The sequence below is a fragment of the Lissotriton vulgaris genome, chromosome 3_1, assembly GCF_964263255.1.
Source record: "Lissotriton vulgaris chromosome 3_1, aLisVul1.2, whole genome shotgun sequence".
NCBI classification, from domain to species: Eukaryota; Metazoa; Chordata; class Amphibia; order Caudata; family Salamandridae; genus Lissotriton; species Lissotriton vulgaris.
Window position 1 is genome coordinate 140874125 of NC_141689.1, and position 14371 is coordinate 140888495.

Below are 14371 nucleotides of genomic sequence, written 5' to 3' on the forward strand. Positions count from 1 at the left end.
TAATCCCCGTTTGACACTTTCGGGTCTGCTAATCTATCGGCCCCCGGGGAATGCCGCTTCTTGGATCCCCTTACTTGTTGATTGTCTATCAGTAATACTCCTGAAATCAAATAATTTCACCATACTTGGTGATTTAAATATTCATCTAGACGATGTTAATAATCCCCTCACAAAATCTCTTCTCTCTGATTTAGAGGTTTTCAATCTCAAACTATGTAATACTGGAGCTACTCATATTGCCGGTCACCTCCTGGACCCAGTTATCTCCACTCTTCCATTTGAGTGCTCTCATCTGGCACGTTCGCTGGTGTGGTCCGATCACTATGCCGTACACTTTGTGTTACCGCCCGGTCTGTACATAGCCAATGTTTATGTAGAGAAAACAAAACCCTCTTATAGATGGGACAAAATCGATATAGTCACCTTTAATCTGCATCTGACAAAGACCATTCCTTCTCTCAATAACACTGAGCAGAATCTGAACGCCCCTATTAATAAGTGGCTAACAGATGCAGTATCTGTGCACGCCCCCTGTTCGGGCAGTAAATTTCGATCTTTGCGTCCCCCAGCACCTTGGTACTCGGATGAGTTAAAAATCCAACGTGCTAAATGTAAGGCCTTGGAGAGAAAGTGGAGAAGATCTTACTCCATTCCCTCTAAACAGATTTACAAGGATGAGTTAAAAACCTATCACGCCAACTGTAAACGAGCCAAGGCAGCTTACATTACCTCTACTATCAATTCAGTGCAAAATTGTCCTCGGACTCTGTTTGCTACTGTTAATAAACTTACAGGTGCTGATACTGTTCCTGTGTTGCCGGCCTTAGATGCTAAACATTGTAATGCCGTCGCGGACTTTTTTATATCGAAGGTTCAAGACATTCACCAATCCTTAATGTCTCTTCCTCCCCCCATTGATCCTTTTTTACCTGGCTCTCGCTGTATTGTCCTTGTCCCTCCCACTGAGTTTCTGCACAACTGGAAATTATTTGATGATGTTTCCTTCCTGTCATGCTTAAAAAGCATCAAGTCAGGATCTCCTCGGGACCCTGTCCCTATGAGGATACTGAAACAACTTGACCTTGAACCACGTAGATTCCTAATGAGGCTACTTAACATCTCTCTCAGTGAATCTCGGGTGGAACAGGAATGGAAACATGCCATGGTCGTTCCCTTACAGAAGAAATCTGGCATGGACATTGCCAACCTGGCCAACTTCAGGCCTATATCCCTGCTGCCAGCTTGTTCTAAGATACTTGAACGTCATGTCAACTTTCAGCTAAATGAATTTGTTGAAAATACGGGATATCTCCATCCATCCCAATCAGGCTTTCGCGCCAATTATTCCACCGAATCCGCACTCCTGGGGGTGACTGAGCGACTCCGACACGGTATTGATAGTGGTGAGACCTTTGCGCTTATATTATTGGATTTAAGCGCAGCTTTTGATACCGTGTCGCATTCTATTCTTCTAGAGTCCCTTCATTCCCTTGGTGTTACAGGATCAGCGCTCGCCTGGGTGGCTTCATTTCTTAATGAGCGCACCTTTCAGGTATTTTCAACCATAGCTGAATCAGCGATCTGTTCATCTGCTTATGGTGTTCCGCAAGGGTCCATATTGAGCCCTCTATTGTTCAATATTTACATCAGACCCCTGGCCACGATTGTAGAAGACGCCGGTCTGTCTATTTATTCCTATGCAGATGATACGCAGATCGTGTTCTCCTTGTCTGACAGCAGGTCTCAGGACACCTCTGCCCTTAAAATCGGCCTTTCTAGGGTGGCAGCCTGGATGCAGGTTAACCTGCTAAAACTCAATGGTGAAAAGACCGAGGTTATCATACTTGGTAAACATAAAGATCTGTGGGGTTCCAGACATTGGCCTAGTAATATGGGCCCACTGCCTACCCCCGTGCCAGTTGTTCGTAACCTCGGCTTTCTAATCGACGAGAAACTCTCGATGCGTCAACAGGCAACTAAGGTCGCTGCAATCTGCTTTAATACTCTACGCTGGTTGCAGAAGATCCTATGGATGCTGCCTGAGTCTACTCGTCGAACTGTTGTCCAGGCTCTTGTAATGTCTCGTATCGACTACGGCAATGTGCTCTATCTGGGAGCTGATAAAGCTACAATGAATGTTCTCCAAGTTGTGCAGAACTCAGCTGCCCGCCTTCTGTGCAATGTTCCTCGCAGAATGTCTGCAACACAAGCCCTATGTGACCTTCATTGGTTAAAAATTGCTGACCGTGTAGCTTTTAAAACTTTGTGCCTTATGTTTAAGATCCATCAGGGTTCTGCTCCTGCATATTTGCACAATCTTGTCCGACCATATCAGCCAAATCGTTCCCTTAGGTCATCAAATCAAGAAAATTTTGTAATTCCTAGAATTCGCTTGACAAAAATGGGAGGTCGCTCTTTTGCCCATTTGGGGCCGAAGATGTGGAATGCTCTTCCATTGACGCTCAAAACGGAGACTAATCTTTTGGCTTTTCGCAAAAAGCTAAAAACCTTTCTGTTTTAGGTGATCAAATGTTTTCTGCTTTCCCTGCTTCAGCAAATACCTATCCCTCTTCTTTAGGCTGTCCCTGGCGCCGGGAAACCCTTTATGGGTAGCTGAGCGCAATATAAATTCAATAAAATAAAAAAAAATAAAAAATAACAAGCCCACATCCAACAACCACCCCCAACCCACTCTGCAAAGAAACTGGAACAAAATCACCATCGACCAGATCTCCTCATCGCTTCTTCAAAAGCCCCCCGCCCACTCCTCAAACCCAGACCAAGCAGCCACCAACTTCACCCAATGGTTATCCAACAGCGCCGACATCCTAGCCCCACTGAAAAAACGACAACTCAAACTAGGCAGCAAGAAGGCCTCCTGGTTCAACGATGACCTTAAGAAATCCAAGAAACTCTGTCGCTCCCTCGAGAAGGCCTGGAAAAAAGACCCAACCACCAGCACCAAGGACGCCTTCAAAAACGCCACCCGCTTACACCACCAACTAATCCGAAATGCCAAGAAAACAGCCTTCAAGGACCGTCTAGATAACAACGCCCACAACAGCAAGGAATTATTCAACATCGTCAAGGAATTTACCAACCCCTCAGCCAACTCCAACGACATCACCCCCTCTCAAGCCCTCTGCGACTCCCTAGCCTCATTCTTCCACAACAAAATTGCAGACATCCACAACAGCTTCGACAACCAACCCGAAGACCAACCCACCCAACCCCCTGCAGGACCCCCACCCCCCCTGAACATCCTCAATGACTGGAAACCAATCTCCACTGAGGACACCATCCGTCTGATGAACTCTATCCACTCAGGATCCCCCACAGACCCTTGCCCTCACCACATCTTCAACAAAGCAGACTCCATTATTGCACCGCACCTTCGAGACGTCATCAACTGCTCCCTCAACTCCGCAACCTTCCCAGAAAGCTGGAAACATGCCGAACTCAGCACCCTCCTGAAGAAACCCACAGCTGACCCCACCGAATTAAAAAACTATCGCCCTATCTCACTCCTTCCTTTCCCGGCCAAAGTCATTGAGAAAGCTGTCAACAACCAGCTCGCCGCATTCCTTGAAACCAACAAATCCCTCGACTCCTCACAGTCCGGCTTCCGAGCCAAGCACAGCACCGAAACCGCCCTCATCGCAGCCACAGACGACATTCGAACTCTACTGGACAATGGAGACACAGTCGCCCTCATCCTCCTCGACCTCTCCGCAGCCTTCGACACAGTCTGCCATAGCACCCTTCTACAACGCCTCAAAAACATCGGAATCCAAGGAAAAGCACTGGAATGGATCACCTCGTTCTTCTCCGGAAGAACCCAGAGAGTCCGCCTTCCACCATTCAAGTCAGAGGCTACTGAAGTCATCTGCGGCGTACCTCAAGGGTCCTCACTCAGTCCCACCCTCTTCAACGTCTACATGAGCCCCCTCACGGCCATCGCACGCCAACATAACCTCAACATCATCTCCTACGCCGACGACACTCAACTGATCCTATCACTCACCAGAGACCCTAACACGGCCAAAACCAACCTACACGAAGGAATGAAAGAAGTAGCCGAATGGATGAAGCACAGCCGTCTGAAACTGAACTCAGACAAAACAGAAGTCCTCATCTTAGGTACCTCCCCCTCCGCCTGGGACGACTCTTGGTGGCCAGAGGCCCTTGGAAAAGCACCCATCCCGACGGACCACGCACGGAACCTGGGCGTCATCCTAGATTCCTCACTCTCGATGAACAAACAAGTCAACGCCGTCTCTTCATCTTGCTTCAACATTCTTCGCATGCTCAAAATATACATTTCGCTGGATCCCTACCGAAACTAGAAAAACAGTCACCCACGCTCTGGTCACGAGCCGACTGGACTACGGAAACACCCTCTACGCCGGCACCACCGCAAAACTCCAGAAAAAACTACAACGCATCCAGAACGCCTCAGCCAGGCTCATATTAGACATCCCGCGTAAAGAACACATCTCTGATCACCTGAAAAACCTCCACTGGCTCCCCGTCAATAAGAGGATCACTTTCCGGCTCCTAACCCACGCACACAAAGCACTCTACGAAATCGGACCCGAATGCCTCAACACACGACTATCCTTCTACACCCCCTCCCGCCAGCTACGATCCTCCAACCAAGCCCTTGCCACTGTACCTCGCATCAACAAAACCACCATGGGAGGTAGATCCTTCTCCTACCTAGCAGCTAAAACTTGGAACTCACTTCCCACTCACCTCCGCCTCACTCAGAACCACCTAGCTTTCAGAAAGCAACTCAAAACGTGGATATTCGACAAGTAACTCCCCACCCTTCTTCAAGCGCCTTGAGACCCTCTGGGTATGTAGCGCGCTATACAAATCTTTTGACTTGACTTGACTTGACTATCTCCCCAATGCTGCGTCAAGCTGTACATCTGTTTCAAGCAGGCGCAGGGTTTGAGTCACGCATCATTGCCCTCAAAGTGACTGATTGAAATCTTGTAGAATTCCCTCAGCCACTTTTATGATGCGTTCCTGCGCAGGAACACCCTCCCATGCGCCGAAACGCCCCCTGATGGCGCAGGGCTTTACAACGTGATGAATCTCCCATATGCGTCACGTTGTTCTGCCGCTGCCTCACAAAAGTCGCGCAACAATGGAGCAAAAGAGCCGCAAGGGGCTTCTAAATCAGCCCCTACAGACTCAAGTCCAGTCCTTCCTTTGTACACCTGGCAATAAGAAGAAATAGTGGTGGTGGAGTGATAGTTTGAGTATTTTAATGACTGGTTAATGTAGTAGGAAACTTGTTAGTGTTGTCGCTGATCTGCAATCGCGATGGACTTTGTCTGTCACTTCGCGTGCTGCGGACTGCTGCCTGCCAGTCCTAGGCGAACCTTTTTAGTAGTTTGTTTAGTGAGTTACATAACTTTACAAGTCGACGGTACGCAAATCAAGCAATACTAATATCATAGTAGACCACATGAGATAGGTCAATATATCCCGTGGAATACTTGTCCATTTGCTATTTTGCCAAAATATTTTGTTATTGTTCTTTTGAAATGTTTGATTTGGTTGACAAATATCATCCATGTTTTCTGGTCTTTTTTTCTTTCATGTTGTACATCAGCTCCCCCCAGGGGCAAGAGGGAATTGGAGGAGGCTGCTACTGCTGCTGAACAAGGCCTAGATCAGTCAGGCGAGGGCTCCTTTGTGGCCCCAGTAAGTTTTAATTTTAATATAGAGTACCTATTTTTTCCTAGTGTTCCTTATTAAATTTTTTCTAAATCGTCTTTGATCTTCTTGTAGACTGTATCTAAATTCTTATCCTGCCTCGACTATGACTCCCTGTGATATTACTAGATTATTCTTATTAGTCTGTCTGTGTAGCTAACTAAGATTGCACATTTGGCAAAAGGTGTAAAACGAAACTCCCATTCTAGTCAGCAATAGCTCTATGCACTGAGTGCAGTCCTCTGGGATTGTCCATAATGTCTTCTCAAGTCTTCTAAATGTTTATTCTTTGACAATTACCAACAATAAAAAGGTGAATGACCGACAAGAAAGAATAAGATACTACTTTACTTTTGGTTTGGATAGGAGGACAATCCATTCTACTACTGTTTCAGGGACAAATCTGCACAAACAGCACTGTGGACACTAAATAGAGCATTGTTTATCAATTATAATAGGCGCAGGTAGACTTTCTTTCCACATACCTCAGTGATATCAGACTTTGAAGAACCCCCAATCTCCTTACTGACTAGATAGTGTGCAGAGTCATTTAGCTCCCGAATTCATCAATGATTGATCCCCACTGATGATTATCCAACGCAGGACAAGAGTATGGAGTCAGAGTCCAGAAGTGTCCGAGTCACGGACTCATGCTTGCAAATTGCAAAACCTTTTGCTCATTCACTCATGACCAAAAACCACAGAGTCTATTTAAGTTTTAAAGCTTTATTAAAAGTAAAAATATTTATTAAAATCAAGCTTGTCATAAAACATAAACGGTTCATTAAAAATGGAAAAGTGCTTAGTCATATTTTATTTCACACATTTATTGTGGGCGAGCCGAGCCCTCACCTGGTTTGAACTTTCATTTTTCTTTTTGGTGCTGAATCATTGGTCCCTTCGTCCTAATGATTTGTTCTTAGAAGTGAAGCTTCTGTCTGTTATGAGGAAAATGGTGCGTGTTAAAAAGCAAGCATTCATCAGTTGTGTCAAAAAGTGCAGCAAGACAACACCCTTCCCTGGAAAAAGGGACATTTTTACTTTAAAGTAGACAGTCACAAATTATTAGATTGGTTTCTGTATTCACATTTCTTCATTCCTAGACAAAATACTAGTGAGTGGTGTATGTCTATGACATCTAACATTCTTAAATGTACTTTGTAGGTGGAACATCTGGTGCTGGGCCCAGCGCAGAGGAGGAGGAGGAAAGCTCTGGGGTGGAGGCGGTACAAGTGCCGGACCAAACTGCTGTGCGGGTTGCCACGGTAGTGGCGGGCAGTGGTAAGCTCCTATATTCCTTACTTATTGAGATTGCAGACTTCATAGTGTGCTGCTCCCCGTGAGAAAATGTAAGGTTTGTCCAGATGAGAGACATGAAGAAGAATGATTGACATTTAGGGGCCTATTATGATGGCGGACGGACCTGAGTCCGTCCGCCACCATAGAGTAGAATGGACCGTCCGCAGGGGCAGCGGCGGTCCCTCCGTGGTAATTAGGATGTGACCGCCACCCTGGCGGTCACATCCTGTATTTTTATTATTGCAGCGGGTGCTGCTTGAAGCAGCACCCGCCGCAATGATAAAAATGTAAGTTGTGCATTTGCATGAACAAAGCGGCAGGCACCGCGCGGTGCCTGCCGCTTTGTGCAGGCAAATGCAGGGGGTACCATAGGTGCACCCCCATCCCCCCTTCGCCTCTGGGGGCCCGCAACAGGCCCCCAAACAAAAATCCGTATGCCTTTGCACGTCGGAAATGCCGCCGTGTAAAGGCATGTTCCTCCAGACATCCTAATATGGCTGGCGGTGTCTGATAGACACCGCCAGCCATGTTAGTGCTTTTCCGCCGCGGACGGGAGGCGACCGCAGCGGAAAAGCTGCGGACTGAAAAACGATTCCCCAGCCATCCTAATCTGGTGGAGGGTCTTTTTCAGTCCGCTGCGGATTTCCTGCATCCTCCGGGCCGGCGGTGGATTCCGCCGGCCCAGAGGATGCGGGAAATCCGCAATCCTAATCTGCCCCATAGTTTGAATGGATGGATGCCTGGATCATGGTACTATCTGACTCTTACATAGCATATGTGTATCTAGAGAGAGTAGACGGTCCCTGGATGTACTAAGTGTTACTTTGAAGAGCATGTAACACCGCACCCGCACGTCCGTCCCAGTGTAGGAAAGGCAAGGAAAAGAAGTAGTAATTTTGTCTGAATACTACCATGAACAGTAGCAGTAGTTTGTATTGCAAGCACAGCATATATCCGGCTATTACGATGGCCACTCACTACCTCTGTTAATAAGTTTAGTAGAACTCGGTCATTCATGTGTGGATGTATCACTGTTCACTCAATAAAAAGCAAAGCACCTAAAGTATTCCCATATGTAAGCAAATACATACCATGTGCAGTGATAGATAATCAGATTACTTATCTTCTTCATTTTCCTTTTCTAGTATTCATTGACACTGTAGGGTGAAAGTTAAATTAATTAAGCAGTAGCCCTTATAACAGAGTATTCTCAGTGCCACCCGTAATAGAAAAGTAAGATAATCACCACCTGCATGTACTGGACTGGTACATTAACGCAAGTCTGTCTCACTCATTATGGCGGGCGTCTGTTTTTCTCGGGTGGAAGTTGACTGCACTGGCATTATGCTGGCTTGCAGAAGTTAACATACCAATGTTGCTAAACAAGAGAGAAGAAGAAGAATAAGACTGGTGTACTGTCATAGTCGACTCTAATGGAGTGAGTCCATAGTGCTCGCAGAATTGATTCCTTAAACTCCCACTAATGTTAGAGCAAGGGTGAAGAAGTGGGAGGTTATATAGATACTGGCCACAATAGGTATGTACTGCACTTGCAAGTTGCTAGTTCTACTGTGACACAACTTTCTGCTGAATCATTTTGTGTTAATCTTAAAGAGCATTGATTACAGACTATGTCTTTCTTTCTTCATATAGATGCTCCTTCCAAACCAACCCGGAAGGAGCTGGCTAGACGGGCCTGGCAACGGAGGCTGGAGGCTACTGTCGCTGAATATCGGCGGCTGGTGGCCCAGGAGGAGGGGGACACGCAGTCTATAACTACATCTACCAGCACAGCTGCATCCTCCTCCGCGCTCCCTGGGTAACCCAGTCAACGCAGAAGGTCTCCAGCGGTACGGAGCCGGGGAACCACTGCCGCAGCCACCCGCCACCGCCGAGCAGCAAAGACATCAGCTGCCCCCCACAGCAGTTGCAAAAAACGGATGCACCGCCTTTCCCTGAGGGTTTCCTACCTCGAGCAGGAGCTGCTCCACACGAAAACCCTGCTCGAGACCCTCCGCAAGGAGCATTCCGACCTGGCCCGGAAAGTCAACAGCAGCAGCCAGCAGTTGGAGGAGAGACTGTCCCTTGCCCCTTTTTTAAAGACTTCTGGGAGGTGGGAATTGGGAGTTTTTTTTTTTTACTTTTTTGGACTTTTCACGGACATTCGTTGGGGTTAAGGAGCGGGGGTGGGTTGGGTCTTGTGGGATATTATTTTTGTCAGGGATATAAATATACTTTATAAACTTTATCTTAGCATACATGTCTTTTTTTTTACTGCTTTTGAGGCTGGTGGGTGGGGGTTTAACAGTAACTTTGTTTTCGTGAAACTGAAGTGGCATCTTGATTCAGAATGTGTAATTAATTGCTCAAATGTTTTCAAAACTAAGTGCCTCTCACAGAGTAAGTGAATTCAATAGTCCTAGGACTTTACTAGTACTAGCGTCAGCCTCTCGTCTCTCCTAATACTCCATTATACTTCCTCCCCCCAAACGCTTATCTTACCTGTAATTTGTGTTTGGAAATAGGGCTAGGCACAGGGCTGGCTGTACAGCAAATGGCGATTAAGGTTGGCAATCCTGGGCGGATGTAATGTCATCATTGCGTTGGTACTAGTGGTGTTACACAGTGGCAGTTGCAGCATCTGAAAAAAAAGAAAATGAAACCTTGTTTGTCCTTGCCGTAGCATTAGAACGGTACAATAGAGAATATAGCAGGTGACAGTACACTAGAACAGTGCCACAATGTAGCCTAACTAATGGTAAAGTATTGAAAGTATAACTAGTACTTGCGTTGAATTTCTTTGATGTTGGCTACTACTACAAGAAATAGTACCGAAGGTGAAGTACACAGCAGCTTAATAATTTGCCACGTCTAGGAGGAGGATGTTCTAATCTTGATGACCTATCAAGTTGATGGCGCACATGAAAAACTGCGTTCCTTTGCCAATAGCGACTGAGTGTCAAGCTGAGTAAGAATAGAATATATCCTCGGATTCCTTCACCAGCCTGTTGCTATGACCTTATCCTCCCCAGCAAGTGTGTGGAATTATTGCTGTCATTTAGTCACACATCAATCAAAACCACACAGCCCGGGGAAAGAGGGTTAGGGTTTGGAAAATGGATGAGAATGGGTTTTTTTTCAGAAAGATTTGTCGAGAGAAGAAAAAAAACACAGCATGGACAAAAAATAATTGAAGATAAAGAAATCTTTGGGTACAAAGCTAACCATAAATCTTTTAAGTGACATAAAGGAAGTGCATGCACTACTGCATGCATGGTTACTGAAAAGTAAGTAGTACTTTCGACAACCCTGAATGACAGAATGTGACACTACAGGGCTGCAGCATTTTCACTTGCCTATCTCTAAACTCAGAGAAACACTTCTTACATTAAATTAGGTTTAAAAAATAGCAGAAGTAAAACCTATGGAATGGCTGTAGGGATGAATTTAAAAGCAAAAATCCAAGAAATGCAGACTCACACTCATAGAAGTTCACAGCAATTACATTACTTTAGAGATAATTAGAAAAGAACGGATACTGTATCTGTATGTTGTTGTAGTTGTCCTGTTGAATTTGGTAAGTTGCATGCATCAAACCATTCCTCTTATTAGCGGGACTCCTCCATTCCAGCTGACGCTCCGTCCATCAATGTTGGTGACCAGAAGACACCCTGTCCAATGCCTGCCTGGCGGATGCTGAATTGCCGCTCGCTAATTTGAAGCCTTGTCGTAATTTGACAATGGCCGAGTTAGCGCTTAGCTGTGCTACACGTTTTTCCCCTTAACTTGACTATACTCGAAAACGCCATTTTGTGTGTTACTGTGGCCATTTTAGAGAATGAGTGGCCTCGTGGTCAGCAGGCCCTTTAGTCCATTGTCCGTACCACTGACCACTCGACTTTGCCCAGCAACAGGCTATTTTTAGCAACGGTCAAGCCTGGACATGCGCAGTTCCAACTGACCAGCCACCCCTCAGGAATGTGCCGCCAAACTGACCAGTGGGGTTGTAACCCCTCCCATGAGTTGGCTGTGCTCCAAAAATGACCATATATGTACATAAACTCTGTAACCTTGTGCCGCCTATCTTTTATTGCTTGTAAATTGTATAGAAGAGGGACTCACACCAACGTTCGGTGTGATACTTCTTGCATTGCCGAAGGGTGCTGTAGGAATGTACCACCACCCCATGGGGTCTTAATAAACTTGTTCTTTGTACTTTTCAGTTTCCGTGCCAACAGTTCTTTCAGTGTAAGTGGGTTATCTACGGAGCATGTAGGCCTTGGGAACCCTGTACCACAGCCTGACTTCATCCTTTTTTTTCCATTGCACAGACTGAAACCCGGCCTGTAATTATTGATGGAAAAACAGGAAGTGATATTAGAACACCACTGACAAATAAATATAAGGTATGTACGCTGTGTAGTGCAAAAAGTCACACTTTGAGTTTCCTAATAGACAGTACAATATTTTTGAAAGTGCTTACTCTGTCTGAGTCTCCTTTTGAAGGATAAATAAGTATGGGAAAATTCATTTAGCGGATCTTTCCCCTCAAGCTAGGTGTACTGTAAACTGTGTTTTAGAACAAAATTAGACCTTCCCAGCAGTGCTCCCACCCAGACCCTTACTAAAGCCAGTCGCAAAACTGTAGAAGACCCCCAATCTAATCTCAAAAAACGAGGCCTAGTAGAAAACTGGTGACAAAACGTACTTTGAAAGTAAAAGTAGGCCCAAATCCCCTTACCCACCGTGGACTGTATTCAAACCACTTGCAAGCAAGCAAACGTATCCATACCCAGCATCGCTCCAGGCTCACAAACCCCCCCCACAAACAGCCCCCCACCCAAACACATGCAATACAAATACTGCTAACCCTAACTAGCCCTAAGTTAAGAATAGTGGCAAACGCTTTCTTTAACTATGCCAAATCCCCCCTTTCCCACCATGGATTTTCTTCAAATCACTTGCAACCAAAATTACACATTCCCACGAGTGCTCTAAGACCCCAGAACTCAGTTGCAAAAATCTAGAACACCCCGAAACACATGCAATCCTGCTGCTAGTGCTAACCCTAACGAACCCTAAGTTACAAAAAGTGCCAAAAGCCTTTTCCGCATGGATTTTGTCCAAACCAGTTTTATCCGGTATTAGACCTTCCCAGCAATGCCCCAGGACCTGCCAACCCACCCGCAAAAAAGCACAACACCCCCAAACAGCCAAAAAGCAAAAATGGAAAATCTCATACTTACAATATTTTTCGGCCTTCTGTCCAAACGTGCTGTGCAGCTAGGTCATAAGTAACACCCGTTTTCCACCATGGATTTCCTGAAAAGCAAATGCAATCAAAATTAGACTGTGCCAGCAGTGCTCCCAGACCCCAAAACCCACCCACAAACACCCGGAACCCCCCCAAAGAGCACCTCAAAGACAAGCAAGTCAGCAAAAACGCAAATAAAATTCGCCTCCGATTTGGTCCAAACCAGTTTTATCCGGTATTAGACCTTCCCAGCAATGTCCACAGAACCGTCAGCCCAGGCGAAGACAAGTAGAAGACCCCAAACAGCCAAAAAGCAAAAGTACTAAAATCACTCCGCGCGCGCTCTGCAGCTAGGCCCTAACTCCCCTCTGCCACCATGGATTTGCTTCAAACCTCTTGCAATCAAAAGTATCCATACCCAGCAGTGCTCTCAGACCCCGAAACCCACCCACAAACACCAGGAAACCCCCCAACAGGCCCCCAGAAACGCTAAATTTAGCGAAATGTCAGAAAAAGCAAAAACTTTTTCCTCATGGATTTGGTCCAAACCAGTTTTATCCGGTATTAGACCTTCCCAGCAATGGCCACAGAGCCATCAACTCACCCTCAAAGAAGTAGAACACCCCCACAAGTGCAGAGTCTTTCTTCATTGGGCGTAATCCAGCCCTCTGCTTTGAGGGAAATAGGAGTCTGGAGGAGGAGGATAGAGGAGCATTTTCTTGTGAACTTGTGAACCTGAGGAATGCAGACTGCGGCACCTTCAAATCAATAAGCAAATAAGTGAAGACAGTTCTGCTGATGGGCTTGTTTTTGTGATTAGGTGATTAAAGTTTTAATTATATTAACTGTGCAAAAGAAAGAAAGACAGACACACAGGAATAAAAGTGAATAAGGACAAAAAAGAAAGTTATTGATTTATTGGCTCATTTTCAGGGCTCTGTGTCAGGGAATAAGAGTTTGTCCTCATACTCTGCAAATTCAGGCGGGAGTAGGTCACCTAACAGAGAAGAAATTCCCTCATCTAACTTGCTGTCCTCCTCGTCTTCTTCCGGCATATATTCTCGTACTTTGTAATCTGGTGGTATGAGGTGCTGATTCATCATGATCATTGTTAACCTCTCCACATTTTTGGGCGAGAGGCGGTTCCTTTTGCAAGTTACAATGCCACCAGCAGCACTGAAAACACGTTCAGAAGACACGCTTGCGAGTGGGCAAGACAAGTAGTTTATAGCCAGGTTGGAGATCTCTGGCCATAATTCTTTTTTCCCATGCCAATACGTCAATGGGTCAGCATTAACATAGACCTCTGTTGAGTCATTCAGATAGTCCTGCACCATCGACTGAAGGTTGTCCACTGTTCCTCCACTTTGCTTACTTTTTGCTGGGACCTTTTGAGAAGCAAACCCAAGCTTAGTTAGCCAATCCTCTTATTCACTCAATGTTACTGTTGTGTCTGCTGCAGATTATCCGGTTGCCGGTGTCTTTAATGGCTGAGAGGTCACTTCTGCCACAGCCACAGATGCAGAAGTGGATTCTTTTGACTGGGGATGGCCTGCTGATGCTGATGTACTGCCTTTTCCTTCAATTTTCTGCAGTCTCTTTCAAACCTCATGGCTGACACAGTTAGCCAATGTTTGTACTTTTTAGCATCTGCGTCACCAAAAGCAAAGAATGCTCTGCCTGCCAGTGCCTTTTTGTAGAGTGGATCCAGAATAGTAGCACAAGTGTAATGCTGTTCTGAGTGGATCATTTGAAGACGTTCGTCGCCAAGTAGGCGCTGTAATATCTTCTCCGCTAAAACAAAAGCTTCCTGCTTTTCTTCATCTTTTTGAAACATAGAAGACACCGCCTTCAGTTGGTGCTCCAGCATGCGCAACAATGGGATAGCTTTTCCCACATTACAGTTCTCCCTGCTGACTGCACGCGTGAAGACCTTAAAAGGACAAAGCATGTCTGTCAGGCTTTTAACTAGCTTCCATTGCGCCGCATCTAGCCTCAGGTCCTTCAGAGCTGTACCCAGTGTTAAGAAATACTGATCGAGTACCGTAAACTGCTCATACAGACGCTCAAGCATGTAGAAGGTTGAGT